The 16931-nt window shown below is 34.4% G+C and overlaps 1 protein-coding gene and 1 long non-coding RNA gene across 3 annotated transcripts in view; one reads left to right on the top strand and one right to left on the bottom strand.

The window, feature by feature from the left end:
• The window catches only part of LOC311096814 (uncharacterized protein), a 367324-nt gene that overhangs the window by 58424 nt on the left and 291969 nt on the right, over nt 1-16931 (bottom strand). The window lies entirely within an intron of this gene.
• Nucleotides 3340-8291, top strand: LOC311097307. 2 transcript variants are annotated; one of them, XR_014609230.1, is made up of 5 exons: nt 3340-3716; nt 3945-3976; nt 4138-4367; nt 4809-4973; nt 7650-8291. It is a non-coding gene; the product is annotated as an uncharacterized lncRNA (long non-coding RNA). The 2 variants fall into 2 exon arrangements; XR_014609231.1 differs by having other exon boundaries at nt 4086-4367.

Below are 16931 nucleotides of genomic sequence, written 5' to 3'. Positions count from 1 at the left end.
CTTTTGTCACGGAGTTTGAGGTCTGGACAGACTGGTTCCTGTTTGCACAATGCTTTTATAAAAAATAAAAAATTCACAAAAATGTGTATTGTCCCCTAAGTACATACTGACATTGTCTATATTGTGAATGGCCAAATTTCATTAATTGTTTCATAAACAGTCACTTTTTACACTACAATCTCGTTTTTATATTGTCAGTATTTTATTATTTTGATTCATGCGCCCTCAATCCACTGCTCGTTTTTCTCTTATCAGCTCGCGCACCACCACAGCTGTTTCTATATTTCATTTAATATTCCACTAATAAGATACATTTACTTCATAGACAGCCTTCTTTTTTATCCAAATTATACTTTCTGTATAATTTTCCATGTTTCTTTGTCTGGACACAAGTGTAAACGCTGCCTGGTGTCAGTTGTTGGTATCAGAGCATTTTTACGAGTATGAGTACGAGTACATGAGCTCGGTATCGGTGCATCCCTAGTTGTTGCGTATCCTCACGCTTTTTTAAGTGGGTATGCGGAAATCCTTGGCCTTTCCTAGTGGGTATACAGTAGGGGTGGGAATCTTTTACCATCTCACGATTCGATTCGATTCCGATTCTTGAGGCCACGATTCGATTCAAAATCGATTTTCGATTCAAAAAGATTTTCGATTCAAAACAATTCGATTTTATTCATAATGATTTCTAATCAGGTTTCTGATCATGATCTACTCTCATCTGCTTTGCAATACAGAATGACAAACGGAGACATTAAAGTGTCTTTTTCACATTTATTAAGTTCAATTCTCAGGGAAGTGCCTTTTATCAAAAACATTGAAAAAATATTTTTACTTGGTACTTTTAAAGCAAAGTATTTATGATGACCCATAACGAACTTACTTCCAATACTTCCTATATTAATTGTATTAATAAAACAAATGGAAGTGATTTGGCAAGTCAACTGTAAGGTTACATTTGCCAGCATATGTCCCAACATTGCTGAGAACCAACAGGAAAATAAATGTGTGCCTGTACTAGCAGCATACTTGTAGTAAATTAATACAAACTTCAGCATATTCTGAATCTCTAGCATTTAATAATAGACTTCTAACCAACATCCTCTTGTTATTTCCAATGAGCAATATAATCCTTCAGACAAAAAAAAACATTTTGCTGTAGCAAATTCACAAACAGTTTTCGTTCAAAAATATAGAATTATGTACCAGAAGCTATCATAACGTATAATGCTTGTGGACTTATGCATATTCTGAATAATTAGTAACATACAAAGTCGCTCTTGACTTATACACAACTAAATAATAAAGAGTTATGACTTGAAATGTTTGCTGTATACCACAATCAAAAATAGCAAAGAAAGTGAATGAACATTCTGCAGAGAGTAACTTACAGTCAAAATGTAACTTTTTGTGACTGGCATTGCACATATTGCATACAGATCAGATCGGTTTACAAAGCATATTGATGTGAAAACTAAACAATACAGAAATTCGCTCTCATACAAAAAAATACTAAATAGATCACAATGAAATTGCCAATGTTCCATACGTTCGCTTTTAACGAAGACATTCTCTGGTGCCGTTCGGATTTGGCGCTCAGCCATCATGCGTCTGTTATGTGCGCGTCTCTGTTATGTGCACGCCACAGACTGTCCGCGCACTGCACGTCCGCTTCAGAGTTCCGCCTTTTGCGTTCCTTCAATGTTACGTTATTAGATTTTTTTTTTTTTTTTTTTTAGAAAATCGATTTTTGACATTTGTGAATCGATTCAGAATCGTCCACGTCCCGAATCGCGATTCATCTAAGAATCGATTTTTTTCCCCACCCCTAGTATACAGCATATACCTGCGTATCACGTAGACTACACCACTGCTAACCATCATTATTGCTCTAGAAAGTTTCCTTTTTATTGTTCATGGATGGATGTGTTTGAGATATAAAATGCAGAATAAAAACAACACTGTCTGTTGGATATCAGATGTTAAATATAGCCAAAGTTCATCGGAGTTGTAGAAACTTGATGGCGTGTCTGATTAAAACACGAGACAAATACCAGTCCTTTGCTCTCTTTTATTTTCAGTTCAAGATGATTAAGTCTTGGGTAATTCACATGAAGTTCATGGATTCACATGGAGCAGATTCACACGTTGTAAATGGACAGATGTTAACAGATGGACAGGATGGATTGGATGTACAAGATGGTTTTAAGTCATTAACGCATCTTAAGGAAAGGACTCAAAGGACATGGTCGGGTCTCCATTCCAACACCCACACCTCACCAATGAAAAGAAACAAAGGAAGGAAGTGACCTTAACCAGGGGGTGTATGGGTAATGTAGGGTACTAGATTTAGTTGTGTAGTTTACTTGGAATTGTGGGATATGTAGTACATATATATATGGGGGGAAAAAAAGAAATAAAATTAAAGAAAATGGCCAAATTCACAACACTGTCTGGAAGCCGAGTCCTGTTTATGAGTAAATGTCACGCACTCCTCTGGTTATTTCTATAGCACTTTATTTGTACAGCAACAACATTTTCCACGAACAATGAACAGATGCAGAGAACAGGCCATGACATGCTGCATATTTCATGGTAAGGAAAACACGATTCATGGAACATAAAGTCATAAATGCAAGTATCTATTTTCTTAGGAGATCGTGGAGATTTGCTTCATATGAGACATCAGCTAACTGAAGAAACATGACAGATTTCTGGGCCTCTGGTAAGAACTTATGCACTTCAAATTTGACACTGTTTCGTTTCTAAATGTATCAAACACAATGAAATGCATTAGAAAAAAGCAGGGTTTACAAAGTTGAATTGACTTGCAATAAAAGCTACACACCCATGAGTACACAAAACCAAAACTGTTAGGATGTTCAAACCTTTAATAAAATATTAAAATCTTTAATAAATACGAAAGCAGCTGCTGGGCTGAAGCAGCAGGACTTGACTTTCATAATGCTTTCTAAAAAATAATAGCAAAATATTTTTGGATGATTTCTATGAAACACTCAGATAATGTTATGGATTATGAGCTTATATATTTTTGTCATAATATAGAATTATTAATATTAATCTCAGCCAAACAATTGTTGAAAGGTCAGAAATGTTTTGATCTGTTATGTTTTTCACGCTTTCATAATTGTCTTGCTTTAGAAACTTAATTGAAAAACTTTTGAAACCCTAAAACAAATTAAATACACTGTAAAACTTTACTGTAAATTTACAGCGAATTTCCTACAGAATTGTACTGTATTTCCATAATACAGTATTAGGCTGTATATTTTACAGAACTGCTGTAAATATACAGCACATTTCTGTTTTCAACCCGATAAATTCGTAATACAGTATCATACTGTAAAAGCACTGCATTGTGGGATTGATTTCTTTCCGCGCTCAATTCAGTTCAAATGTGACGCGAACCGACAGTACAGGCAAACTTGATTTGTCAGCGGGATTCAACTGAACAGAATAATCATTCCTGTTAACAAGATAAACGTGTCTGCGAATCTGTGAGCAATTTTTAAGCTTTTGTGAGCTTCGGTTCGTGTTTCAAACATTAATTGCCTGTGACGCAGCAGAAAATGGGCGACATTAACGTGCTACATGAAGAAGGATGGAAGAATTTGTCATCTGAATAACCTGCGCCTGTGACGATTATTGGGATTTAGAGTTTGAGAAGATGGAAAATTGTTTAACTGAGTGATACGGTAAGCCAATATATTTTGTTTTTTTGCGTTCGCATTTCTACATTGTTTTCACAAATGCTTATTTGGTTTGATTTTGCGATCGCGGTTTTCTACCGCGGCCGCGCAAACAATTCACTCTGTTCCACCTGTTTACCAAGTAACGTTAACGTTAACTTCGATATTTCACATAATAGGCAACATATGCCATGTTATTTGCATGACCTGCTTTTGATATATTTTTCGTTTCAGGCTTTGTAATCTGATGACAGTACAGTGCTAATGTAAGTGCTTTTAAGTAGTGAACAGGTTTTAGTCTAACGTTATGTGGTAAAAAAAAAAAATGCTATCAAATGCTGTCAGTTCTGTGATCGTGCTTTTGAATCGTTGCAGAATTTTGCTAGCACAAGAAAATCCATGTTCCTAATGCTGTTTTCAAATGTAGTATTCCTGATTGCCATGCCATGGTCCTACAATTCAAAGAGAAGTTAGACGGTGTTATCCTTCAAGCAGATAAGTAGATGATATTCAACAAATCTCATTAATCTGTAATATGTTTTATGTTTTGGTTCTGTTGATCATGGTTGTGCTGTTCTTTTAAAAAATTGTTTCAGGAATTTGCAACCTGATGTCCAGCAATCTACATTTGCCAGAGAGTCCACGCCTTATTTCTTGGTATGTAAAGATTAAAGGGGTACTTTAAACCTTAAATTAAAAACCATCATTTACTCACCCCACTGCAAAATATGTTTTTCTTAATTAGTGTTTTTTTCTTGTTTCCAGCCCAGATATCTAAAATTCTTACATGAAGAAGCATTTAATTGACAAGTAAAAATTGTCTTGTTTTCTGAAAGAATAAGTAAAAATTTAGTGAGTTTATGCTTAAAACAAGCAAAATAATATGGCAGTGCGTTTTAGTGTTCTAACTCTAATCGATTTTTAGGTTTAATTTATTTTTAGGTTCGATTTTTAGGTTTAATTTTTAGGTGAAAATTTTAATTTATAGAACTATGAATAGATAGACAACTACATCTAACCACAGTGGAACCCACAATAGTTATTTTAATTATTAATATTATTTATTAATTCATTTTATTTTATTTTTTTCAATTACAGGTCAATCTCTAAGCAACCAGTGCTGGACATTACGTTTGTAAGGTCAAGGTGTGTGTGGAAAGGATCACAGCCTAACTTCATCACTGGCCTGGCAGCGCTGTTTGCCTCCTCCTATAACTTCAGCTTGCAGTACAGGAAGAGGCAGCACCTTGAGTTTGTTCAGAGGTTAGTCATTAGCATATTTGCCATTCATATAAATATTAGACTGAATTGTGACTTGTCTTGACAGTATTTATTAAGCTGACTACTGGTATGAACAATATGGCCCTGGTTTCCATACTGGGCTTAGCTTAAAGGGTTAGTTCACCCAAAAATGAAAATTATGTCATTAATGACTCACCCTCATGTCACTCCAAACCTGTAAGACCTCCGTTTCTCTTCTGAAGACATCATAAGATATTTTAGATTTATTCCGAGAGCTTTCTGTCCCTCCATTGTAAGTCAATGGACGTGTCACTGTTCACGTCCATAAAGGTAAAAAAGACATCATCAAAGTAGTCCATGTGACATCAGTGGGTCATTTAGAATGTTTTGAAGCATCGAAAGTACATTTTGGTCCAAAATTAACAAAAACTACGACTTTATTCAACATTGTATTCTCTTCCGGTCTGTTTTCCATCCGCGTTCACGAGTCCACATTGACGCTGCTGATGTAAGACGCTGCTGACGTGTTATCTGGTGCGTCAATGTGGACTCGTGAACGCGGATGGAAAACAGACCAGAAGAGAATTTTGGACCAAAATGTATATTCGATGCTTCAAAACATTCTAAATGACCCACTGATGTCACATGGACTACTTTGATGATGTCTTTATTACCTTTATGGACGTGAACAGTGACACGTCCATTGACTTACAATGGAGGGACAGAAAGCTCTCGGAATAAATCTAAAATATCTTAAAATGTCTTCAGAAGAGAAACGGAGGTCTTACGGGTTTGGAGTGACATGAGGGTGAGTCATTAATGACATAATTTTCATTTTTGGGTGAACTAACCCTTTAAGACAGGTCTAGGCCTTAATAAAATTAGGGTATTTAAGCAGCTTTTATAAAAATGTCTAATAAAAAAAAAACATTACTGGTGTGCATCTTGAGACAAAACAGTGGCAGTCACATATTTAAGATATGTCAGTGCAAGTTGTTTTCAGTTGAAGGATTAGTGAAAATTCTATCAATAATTACTCACCCTCATGTTGTTCCAAACCTGTAAGACCTTTGTTAATCTTCAGAACACAAATGAAGATATTTTTGATGAAATCTGAGAGGTTTCTGAACCAGCCATAGACAGAAACGTCTTTGCAACATTCAAGGCCCAGAAAGGTAGTAAAAACATTGTTTAAATAATCCATGTAACTACAGTGGTGCAATCTTAATATTATGAAGCGATGAGAATACCTTTTGTGCACAAAAAACAAACAAAATAACGACATTCAATAAACTGTACTCTTTCACGTCATTCTCCTACGCTGTTGACGTAGTGTAAACAGTGTCAAGTCACCTTCATTTATATAGCGCTTTTAACAATATAGATTGTTTCAAAGCAGCTTTACAGTGATAATAGGAAATTACAGTAACAGATTGTTTTGGCTTTACAGCAGCTCTAGAATAAAGTTATTAGATCGACTATTTTTGACTGTCAAAATGCAGGCGGACACAGCTTCAGCGAGTTGTTCAAAATCTTTATTTTTGGTAAACTCTGTGTACACAAACAATGTTCTCAATGCTGGAGTTCATGTGTAGAGCCCCTGGTGATACTTCGAGCACAGTTTTATGTTGTGTCGAGCCTCCTTAGTGTTTTAAAAAATAGCGATTTTTAATGCTATCATAGTCGTGCCCCAAGCACTCCCATTCAAAAGGCAATTTGACCGAAAACGAAAATACGGTCAAACTTAAAAGTGGCGTTTCCATCCTAATTATGCTTTTAAACGAAAGTTTGCCTCGGGTAGATTAACAAAAAGACCCTAGGTTGCATTTTGCCGAGAGTTATCCTTTAATACACTCCGGCCCACTCATCCTCACAAAACAGTGTAGGAGAATGACATGTAAAAGAAGAGATTATTCAACAATGTCGTTATTTTGGGGTTATTTTGCGCACAAAAAGTATTCTCGTCACTTCATAATATTAAGGTTGAACCACTGTAGTTATATGTTCTATTTACCAATGTTTTTACCACCTTTCTGGGCTTTGACAGTTGCAATGACATTGATGTCAATGGAGGGACAGAAACCTCCCAGATTTCATCAAAAATATCTTCATTTGTGTTCTGAAGATGAACGAAAGTCTTAAGGGTGAGCAATAATGACAATTTTCATTTTTGGGGGCAAACATGCATTTTAGTCTGGTAAATGTCATGTTTAACATTATCATGTAGTCATGTATGCAATAAACATTGAAAGGCTTGCAATTAAAGTTAAATTATTTCTGTCACAAAGGTTTGGGCTGGATTCTGGCAATGTGCGCTCTACATAAACAGAGTCTATGGCTGCCTTTCCACTGATACTCTGATGGGACCTGATGAGGGGATGATATTAAAAGTTGTAGAATAAAACTTTAAATCTGGCAACCCCACTTCCAAAAGTTTATTTAGTTGACAGTGCACATGTAAACAGACACATTGAGTTGATGTATTTTAACCAGGGCAGAAAAAATATCAGTTATTGATCACAACATCCAACATTGCATTTTTTTTCATGTTGTTCAGTTTTAACCAAACAGATTAGTCGTTAAAACCGATATCTGGTTTTTATTTACACATCTTTTGTGCTGTCTCTCTCTGTCAAAATATATAAACTCAGTCCATAATATTCATTGTTTTTTTTTCCTTTCTTTTCTGCCTTTTAGACGATTTCCTGACATCAATCCTGAACGTGGATCAAAAACAAAGAAAGGACAAGTAACTTCAAAGAAAACCGGCCAGGTTGTGCAAAAAAAGTACACCACTGAAAGCCTACAGGTTTCCTCACTTCTGCGAAAACTTGAAGACTTTGGATGGGATTTCATTTGCACTTGTATGGACTTCAAAACAGAAACAGCAATTCACTGCCATTATAAAGCTTGGAAGAGCCAGGACATTTTGTAATATATCTCCGATTGTATTCGTCTGAAAGAAGAATGTCATATAGACCTAGGATGACTTGAGGGTGAGTAAATCATGAGCTAATTTAAATTTTTGGATGGACTATCCCTTTAATTAAGTGCTAAGTGTTACCTGTTTGTTGTTAAGTGTTAAAATTGCATTTTATGTTTAAAACAAATTCAGCCAACATGTTCACAGAAGGCAATTTTCTGATCTTTGCTTTTAACCAAAATAAATGTTTTAAAACCCAGAAAATGTTGTTTTCTTTTTCCTAGTGTGACTACTATACAATTTATTGCTGTAGACAAGTTTAATATTGTAAAAGTATGTGGTATATACTGTATTTGGTAATTACAGTGGAGTACTGTAAATGCTGTTTACTGTACTAGTGCTGTAAAAATACAGTATGTGGCTGGCAACCCAGCTGCCAGTATTTTACTGTAAATTTACAGTACAATGTTTTACAGTACAATACTGTAAATGCTGTTTACAGTACTAGTTCTGTAAAAATACAGTATGTGGCTGGAAACCCAGCTGCCAGTATTTTACTGTAAATTTACAGTACAACGTTTTACAGTACAATACTGTAAATGCTGTTTACAGTACTAGTTCTGTAAAAATACAGTATGTGGCTGGCAACCCAGCTGCCAGTATTTTACTGTAAATTTACAGTGAAAAGTTTTACAGTGTAGAAACATTATGAGAAGGATGTTTTCATTCTTTGGACAGTATTTCATAAATCAGGGTCAATGAACAGGCGGTTTCTGCATCAATTATTTCAAAACTAAATTGAAATAATGCAGGCTAACAGCTTCAACAGAAGCAAATACTGTCAACGATTAACAAGCTCGTTGCTCACAGTAGGACTGTGTTTAAAGGTTTATAAGTTATCATTTAAAATCATTTTCCCAGTGGAGAATATTCAGTTACTGACGTCACCGTGACGTGAGCAGCAGATCCTCAGATCCTCAGATCCTGCAGAGCTTCAGGTTGTGAGGTGGAGCTGTGGATCATGATGTCCAGCACTTCTTACAGAAGCTCAGTTAGACTGTGATCTGAGGTATTCAGAGGCCAGAGCAACAGCATTCACAGGTGGAAGTGGATCTTATAGCAAGATAAAGCGCTACACACACACACACACACACACACACACACACACACACACACACACACACACACACACACACACACACACACACACACACACGGATCAGCAACATGATGAAGAGTTCAAGGTGTTTCCCGGCCTCCTAAATTCACTAGATTCCTCATCTTCATATCAGATCTATTTCTTCTCTGTCTCTGATCGGAACTAAAAGCTTTTGAGTTTGCAGTGAAAATCTAGTTGCAGCATCCAGTGGTCAAACACGGTAACACACTTTCATCTTCCATGTCTCGAATTACAGTTTTTAGTTATTTTTTACAATCGCTTGAACACATTTCTCAGTACTTTGGTCAGTCAGTCTCTGTGAGCTAAACTGAGGATCATTTATCATTGCTTTGGCACAAAATCATTCAAATTACATTCTTAATAACATAATGCATAAGACAGAAATTTGCCATGTTTTTTACAGTAATATTGTAATGAAAGATATTCTGAATCTAAAAAATCAAATACTTTCAAAACAATAATGAAACTTACACAGATAATCATATTTCAGTTCATCACCATCTGCACAACAGAGGAAACTCAGAGATAATTTGTACACTTCAATGCTTAAAACATCACTTATGATTCAATGTCAGAAATGTTAAGAAGTTTCCTCTGCATGAAAATTAAGCATATTTTTGGTACCATTGTTATTTTATTAATATTCCTATGATAATTAAAGTGTATGTGCATGTGTATTCGTATTACTCTAATGTGTCTGGATATTTTATTTGTAAGTTTTTTTGTTTTTTTTTTAATTGGTGATTTTTATTTGAGTCTCATTGAAATACATTTTCACAGTGAACAAAAAAAATAATGCATGTTTTTTTTCTAAATAAAGATAGTATAATAAATATCAGTATACTGTAAAAATGTTTTAAAATGTAAAAATAAATTATTATGTTTTATATATTTTTATGTGTGTTCAAAAAAAAAGTATATGCAAGAAAAACCCTTTATCTTTACAGGCTTCATTTTATAATGCAAAATATTGATCTTTTATTATTTCTTTAGTTTTGGGGTAAATTATAATTTGGACATGTTCTTGGGAGGTTTTTTGAAATTCACTCACAAACTAGTCATTGTTTCAGTTGCAAACTTGCATTTCTTGTTTTTCATAACATAAATCTATTTGATACACATTTGATGCTACATTAATATTAACCAGTATACGCAGTTATTGACTATCTATATGAAAAAAAGCAACATATGTCTATGCTTTAGTTAATAATGTGTGAAATTAATTTCTCTGATAATTAAACCACATCTCTTCATCTCTTTATTAGCGCTAATATTTAATCTAAGGACATTTTTAGTAATGTTTTAATTTCATCACAATATTGAGGCTGATCAGAATGTAAAGTTAGTCCGGGAACTCGCGATATGTAAAAATTGCAGTGAAGTAAACTGTAAAGTGTGATATGAAGATCATATGTTGCTGTAATACTGAATATCTCCAGTAGAGAGAGACACTGATCCACTGAACCTCTAAAGCTCCACTTCTCCTGTCTTCATGTGTTTGTTCAGTCAGAGCTCAGATGCGTCATCTCTCATAATATCTCAGATATCATCCTCTTCTTCCGTACAGGACATTTGTGGAAGAGAGTTTGTCTGAGATTTTTCACAGTTTTAAGACTAGAGAGACACGCTGGACTTTAGTGCAAATGCTTGGGAGTTTCAGAGAGAAATTTTCTAATTTTTCCATAAATAAACACATATTTCATTAAAATGTCAAAGATTGTCTTTTAAATGTCAGACATTTACTTATTTTTTTTCATTGTTTTCTGCCAGAAGAGTCATGTTTTCAGATGTAGAGACAGTGTAAGTGAATATGGTAATGAAACACTAATCTTTAGTGACTGTGACTCTTCAGAAAAACCCAGTAAAATGTCTTCTATAATCTCTCTCAATATCATCAGAGAGCTCATGTCAGTCATAACAGATTCATATAGGAGTGTGTGTGTGTGTGTGTTATGTGCTGCTGAAATTTAGCCCTGATGTCACTCTGACCTGTCTCTGAAATCTTTGGCCATCAAGAGTGAGTGCAACATGAAAATAAACTCAAACAAGTATTTAAGTGTTTAAGTGTCCAATACAGATTTTCAATAGTTTCATTATAATTCAAACGTCAATGTTTGTATCAAACATCAATAATTCAAACATAAATGATTTTGTAGAAAAAAAAACTTAAAATATAAAATTGTATTGATTTTAGAACAGAAATACTGTACTTATGAGAAACCGCGCATGAATTCCAGCCGTTTAGTTTCATTACCAGTTTTGGCAGATAAGAAGCTTTCGTCAAGGTACTTTCCCATCATAAACCTGTTTCTCTTCCAAACTGATAATAATAATATGACTCAAGTGAGTGTTCAGTTACACTCTGTGTTTACAAGGATATACAAGTTAAAAGTGTGTGTGTCCGCTTCAGCTGTTGCTCAACTGAAGTTACTTGTTTAACCTGTGATTCTTTTCTTCCCTGGCTCTTTATCTTTTCTTCTTTTACTTTATCAATGATCATGTATTATGTGCAAACTATTCTAGATTAATTATGTTGGATATATATGTGTGTGTGTGTGTGCGCGTGTGTGTGTGTGTGTGTGTCAGTGTGTCATATCGAAATTGCAGGCTTTCTAATAAAAATCAGTGTTTTTTTTTGTTATTGTTGCTGATCATTGACTGTTGAAGATCTATTTCTGTTATGTATTTTAAGTGAAAAGGATTAGATGGATAAAGATTCAGACGAACACTGATCACAGATCACTCCTCACACACCATTGATCCGCTATAAGAGAGTCCGCATTCAGCTCTAGGATCAGAGATATGAACATTCATAATAACATGTATATCATGATTTTATATATGTGCAGCGGCTCAGATTCCTGTAGTTCTTCTGATCAACATCAGTGTATCGACCTTTCAACTCAAACTCATTTTCATTTCCACTCTAAATCCTCTGCTGTGTTGAGTGTGAGAGTGTGTTAGTTGCACATCAACACAGAGACACATCTGAGCATTGTTTCATAGATTTTATTTGAATAACAGTGTTTCTGCATCTCCAGGATGCAGTTTTAATGGAAACTGTGAGGAAACAGAACATTTAAACAGTTTAACGGTCATCAGAATCATAAATCCTTTTCATTTTCAAAACATGTATGAAAGGGTCAATGGTGTGTATAATTCTGAACCGGTCACACTAAATGTGTCTCTAGCACGCATTGTGTTTATCGTGCAATTTATACACGAAAATGAGTTTTTACGTGCATATGATACGCATGTGTGGGTTTAGTAGTGGTGTGGGGTGTGTGTATTATACGTTTGGTTAGGATTAGTGGTGTGTGGGGTGAGTTTGTATTACATGCAATAAAGTGCAACACATAAAAATCATTATAGGAAACATTTTTTTTAATTACAGAAAACAGCAGCAACAACATGCTTCTCAGTTCATCATGAAAATACTTTTTTTAACATGTAAAAGGCAGATTGCTTTTTGTAACAATTTTAAATTAATGGAAGTAATGTAATGCAAAATATGAATTTAAATAACACTTTAGATTTAGAAGAAAAATATAATACAACAGCAATATGCAAGCAGCAATATGAAGGCTCAGTAAACGTGGAGAGAACGGAAAAGCAAAGGATGAGTCCCTGTTTTTATCCTTTGACATCACGAGTGAAGATGCCGTCAGGAGCCTGAGAGTCCAGACGAGACTTTAGTGGCTGTTTCTGAAAATAATAACAAGATACATTAATAATAAAGTCATAACTGAAAAACTGTAGCAACTGAAGCATCATAGATGCCAGTATGAAATTATGCTTAATACTCAAATCACATTCATCATCCTAAATATTATTGAATCATTTTTAAATATTAGCCTATACATGTTAAAATTATGGGTAACACTTCACAAGGTTCATTAGTTAACATAAACTAAACATGAACAATACTTCTACAGGATTTATTAGTCAAGTCTCCTTTATTTATATAGCACTTGTTTCATAATCTTAATCTTAAAATTGAATCTTAGTTAATATTAATTTCAGCGTTTACTGATACGTTATTAAAATCAAAGGTTGAATTTGTTAACATTAGTTAATGCACTGTAAACTAACATGAACAATGAACAGCTGTAACTAACATTAACAAAGATTAATAAATACTGTAACAAATGTATCGCTCATTGTTAGTTCATATTAGTTAATACACTAACTAATGTTAACTAATGTACCTTATTGTAAAGTGTTACCAAAAGATGTCGTTTTTCTTTGTCCAGAAAAAATGTTCATACATGATCAAATAAATATTACTTTTGATATATTACTACAATTAATGATTTCCACTACAAAAATGATGTTCTTGCTCAGTATTTTTGACTTGTTTTCCAGTACAAATATCTAAACATTCATTCAAATGAAGTGAGTTTATGATTAAAACAAGAACAAATATCTGCCAAAGTGGGCAGAAAAAAGGAAAGAAAAAAAGAAGGGGAAACGAGATTATATTTCTGACCACATTGGCATATATTTGTTCTTGTTTTAATCCATTAGAAACAAGACTTAATATCTTCAGTCATTTTGCTTCTCTAGTAAATGTATCTTGATTTAAAAATTGTGTGTGTGTGTGTGTGTGTGTGTGAGAATCTTCTTCTCTCACTCTTCAGCTCTGATGAATCCTGCTCCACTTCTGCTGGAGAAACGAACACTGAATTCTCCTCGAGACACTGAACCTGATCCACCGTACGACATGATCACCAAACCACTGAGAAACACTGAAGAACAGCTCATCATAAACACTGAGATATGACAAACACTCCAGTCCTTCATCATCACAGTATATACAGGATAGTGTGAGATATGGATTCATAAACACAGAGATCAGTCATTATGAATTTACTTATTATATTGCATATATAGATCATAAACACAAACATTATTGATTTATATTTAATTCTCAATACTATAATATAGTGTTTAATTAAAAAATACAATTGTTTTAAATAAATAAAATGATCTCCTTGGTTTCACCACAGGGGTCATCTGGTGCACATCACGTTTAATGGAAACCTCAATATTAATATCTCATGATGGCTTCAGCTCCAAAAGCTGATCTCCAGTTTCAAGGAACAGAAACATTCTGCACATTCATCTTCTGACTTACAACTTAAGTAAATGATATGATCAAGATCAAGATCGCTTAAAGCTCCACATTTACGATGGAAGGGACTTGAGTCTAGTGTTTTTAAGGGGTAGCCTATCTATAGTATAAGTATAGTGTGCTTGCAGAAAAAATGAACAGCCAAACTGCATAAAGTTTCCATTTTTAGTTGAGTAAACGGCCCCAGAGGAACTTTACTATGGTAGCAGAGGTTTAAAAATTTGGCCATGAAAGCTTAAAAGGGTCATCGGATGTTAAATTCACTTTATATGGTGTTTGCATATAAATTTGTGTTTGCAGTGTGTGGACACAGACACAATACAAAGAAAAAAATCCATTCACTCCCTTTTTTTATCCTCAAAAAGCCTAAACGCTCAATAATCAGGCCGTTTGGATTTTCTGAGCAATATGATGATATATTGCTTATGCTCAAAACGGGTCGCTGTGAACAGAGCTGTTTTTGAGGAGGTAAAAGTGTGTTTTACACAACCATTGAGGAATGTTACAGTTTTTCTCGATTGTTTACACACATTTTCTGAAAGCATGCCTCATATTCTCAGAACTCTACACACAAATCCAAAAAAACACACACAATGGGCAAAACCCCTCAATTCTCCTGCAAAATGAAACTTTACATTCAAAACAATGTTATTTCTTCTCAAAATGGTATTTTGTTTTCAAATGACACACACAAACCATCATATGAATAGACATTTATAAGAACCAGTTGAACACTGATGTGCTCAATGTAAAACACTATGATGAATGCAAAACACTTCTTCTCCATTCATCATAATGACTTAGGCCTTTTTTTTGTTCAGTGTTACACTTACTACAGACAGTACATACATAAGTGTGTTGTAAAATATTTGAGAATATTGTTTTTATACTCAGAACACACAAATACACGGTAACAAATATATTTTATTTTTCCCACAAAAACAATGTACACAGTGTACATCCCAACCAACACAAAGTTGGACATACAGTGGTCTATATACAAAACAACAGAAGAATTTACTGTATACAGTTACAGTAAAAAAAAAAAAAAATCCAATGTTGGCATCCATTGCTCCATTGAAGAGCTCACCTGTTGCCCTTTTATGCTAAAGCTCTGATTGCTAATTGTAAAACTGTGTGACGGGTGTTTGCCCATGTGATGAGTCAGTGTGCATATTTGAATGGCAGTGTGTTCCTTGTGAAAACAAGATATTCTGCATGAAAATTGTGCCAAAAGCAGAGAAGTGTGTGTAGTGTTTTGAAAAAAGTGTGTTTTAGAACTGCAATTTGAGTGTAAAGCAGGAATTGTGCTTGTAGTTTAGCAGAATTGGTTCAGGCGGTTGGTGAATGAGTTACATGTTGTGGTCATTGTGTCTCAAGTACCAGAAAATGTGTGCAAACAATCGAGAAAAACTGTAATAGCAAACAATGCTCATTATTTGAATGTTTGAGCAGCGAGCTCATTGGCCACTGATGCAACAGCAACCAATCAGCTGTGCTAAGAAGATAACAACATGATTGCTAATAAGCTAATCAGCCATTGATCATTACAATAATAACACAAGTGTGATTCAGTGTGTTCAGAAGAGCTTTGGTGGATTTGAGAATGTTGGGATTTAAAGGAGAGAAATATGAAGAATATGAGAGCAAATCTGTTTAGCTTGATCAGTTATTTTAGCAGAACAAACCCCCCATAATCACTGGTTTATAGTTGAGAGAGGACAAGGAACTGTTGACGGATCATTTATTTGGCAACACACAATGGTGAACACTTCAATATAATCAGAGGGTTGTTCCATAAAAGACGCTTAGAAAAGCGGGGATTAAACTCCAAAACCGGACTTGAATGAGCCTAACAAATAAGTTGGGGCTAAAGTGGTTCCATAAAAGGTAATTGAAGTTCACGCAATCTCACTAATTTGATCCAGGTTTATCAAGTCTAGATAATTGCGTGTGCACGCGTTTCTGAAGCAGCCCTAGAGGTCGATCGTGGATCAAATCGATCCACCATCAAACAGCCTATATTTTATGCTGTTTTTTTCCCCCCTCAGTGCAAAACTTACATTTTACAGTTATATTCTGCATCTGTAAATGTTAGAAAGTCATGCAAATGTATCCATTTTGCTGCTAATCTTCATATTGAACGAGCGCTGCTGCGCGCATGCGCGCCAAATAGGAGCGCAATAATTCTGACTAAAATATACATTTTGCTTGGAAAATTAATACGCGATATTTTATAACACTAGAAATATCTTCTAATTATAATAATTTATCTTTAGGATGTTGGATACGTTGCAGTGAATTTCTAGCGAACAGAAGTACTTCAGTGAACAGAAGTAGCCTAATTCAGGGAAGTTTATTTTAAGAAACTAAATATATAAAGATACAAAATATAGTTTTGGGTATAGGACCTATGCTACTTAATAAAGATGATGTATGCTTATTTAGAATGCTGAGAATTACAGCTTTTAATGCAATACTTTTTGGAGAAAGCAAGAATCCCCAGTTTTAAATGAGTAGATTTAGTTTCTAAAGTACATTATGGAGAGGATAACATGAAATTAAGAGCAAATGTATACATTTTGAAAAGATATGTGCAACTCTAAAATCAAAGAATATTCCATAAAATAAAGGAATATATATTAGCCTACATTAACTACATTTTTATATAACCCTCCCTTTTATTTCTAGTTATTTGTTATTTTATTTATTTACTTATTTAATATTGAATATTTGATATTT

This window comes from Abramis brama, assembly GCF_963993115.1.
Source record: "Abramis brama genome assembly, chromosome: 15".
Classification (NCBI taxonomy): Eukaryota; Metazoa; Chordata; class Actinopteri; order Cypriniformes; family Leuciscidae; genus Abramis; species Abramis brama.
This window is presented reverse-complemented; position numbering and strand designations above follow the sequence as displayed.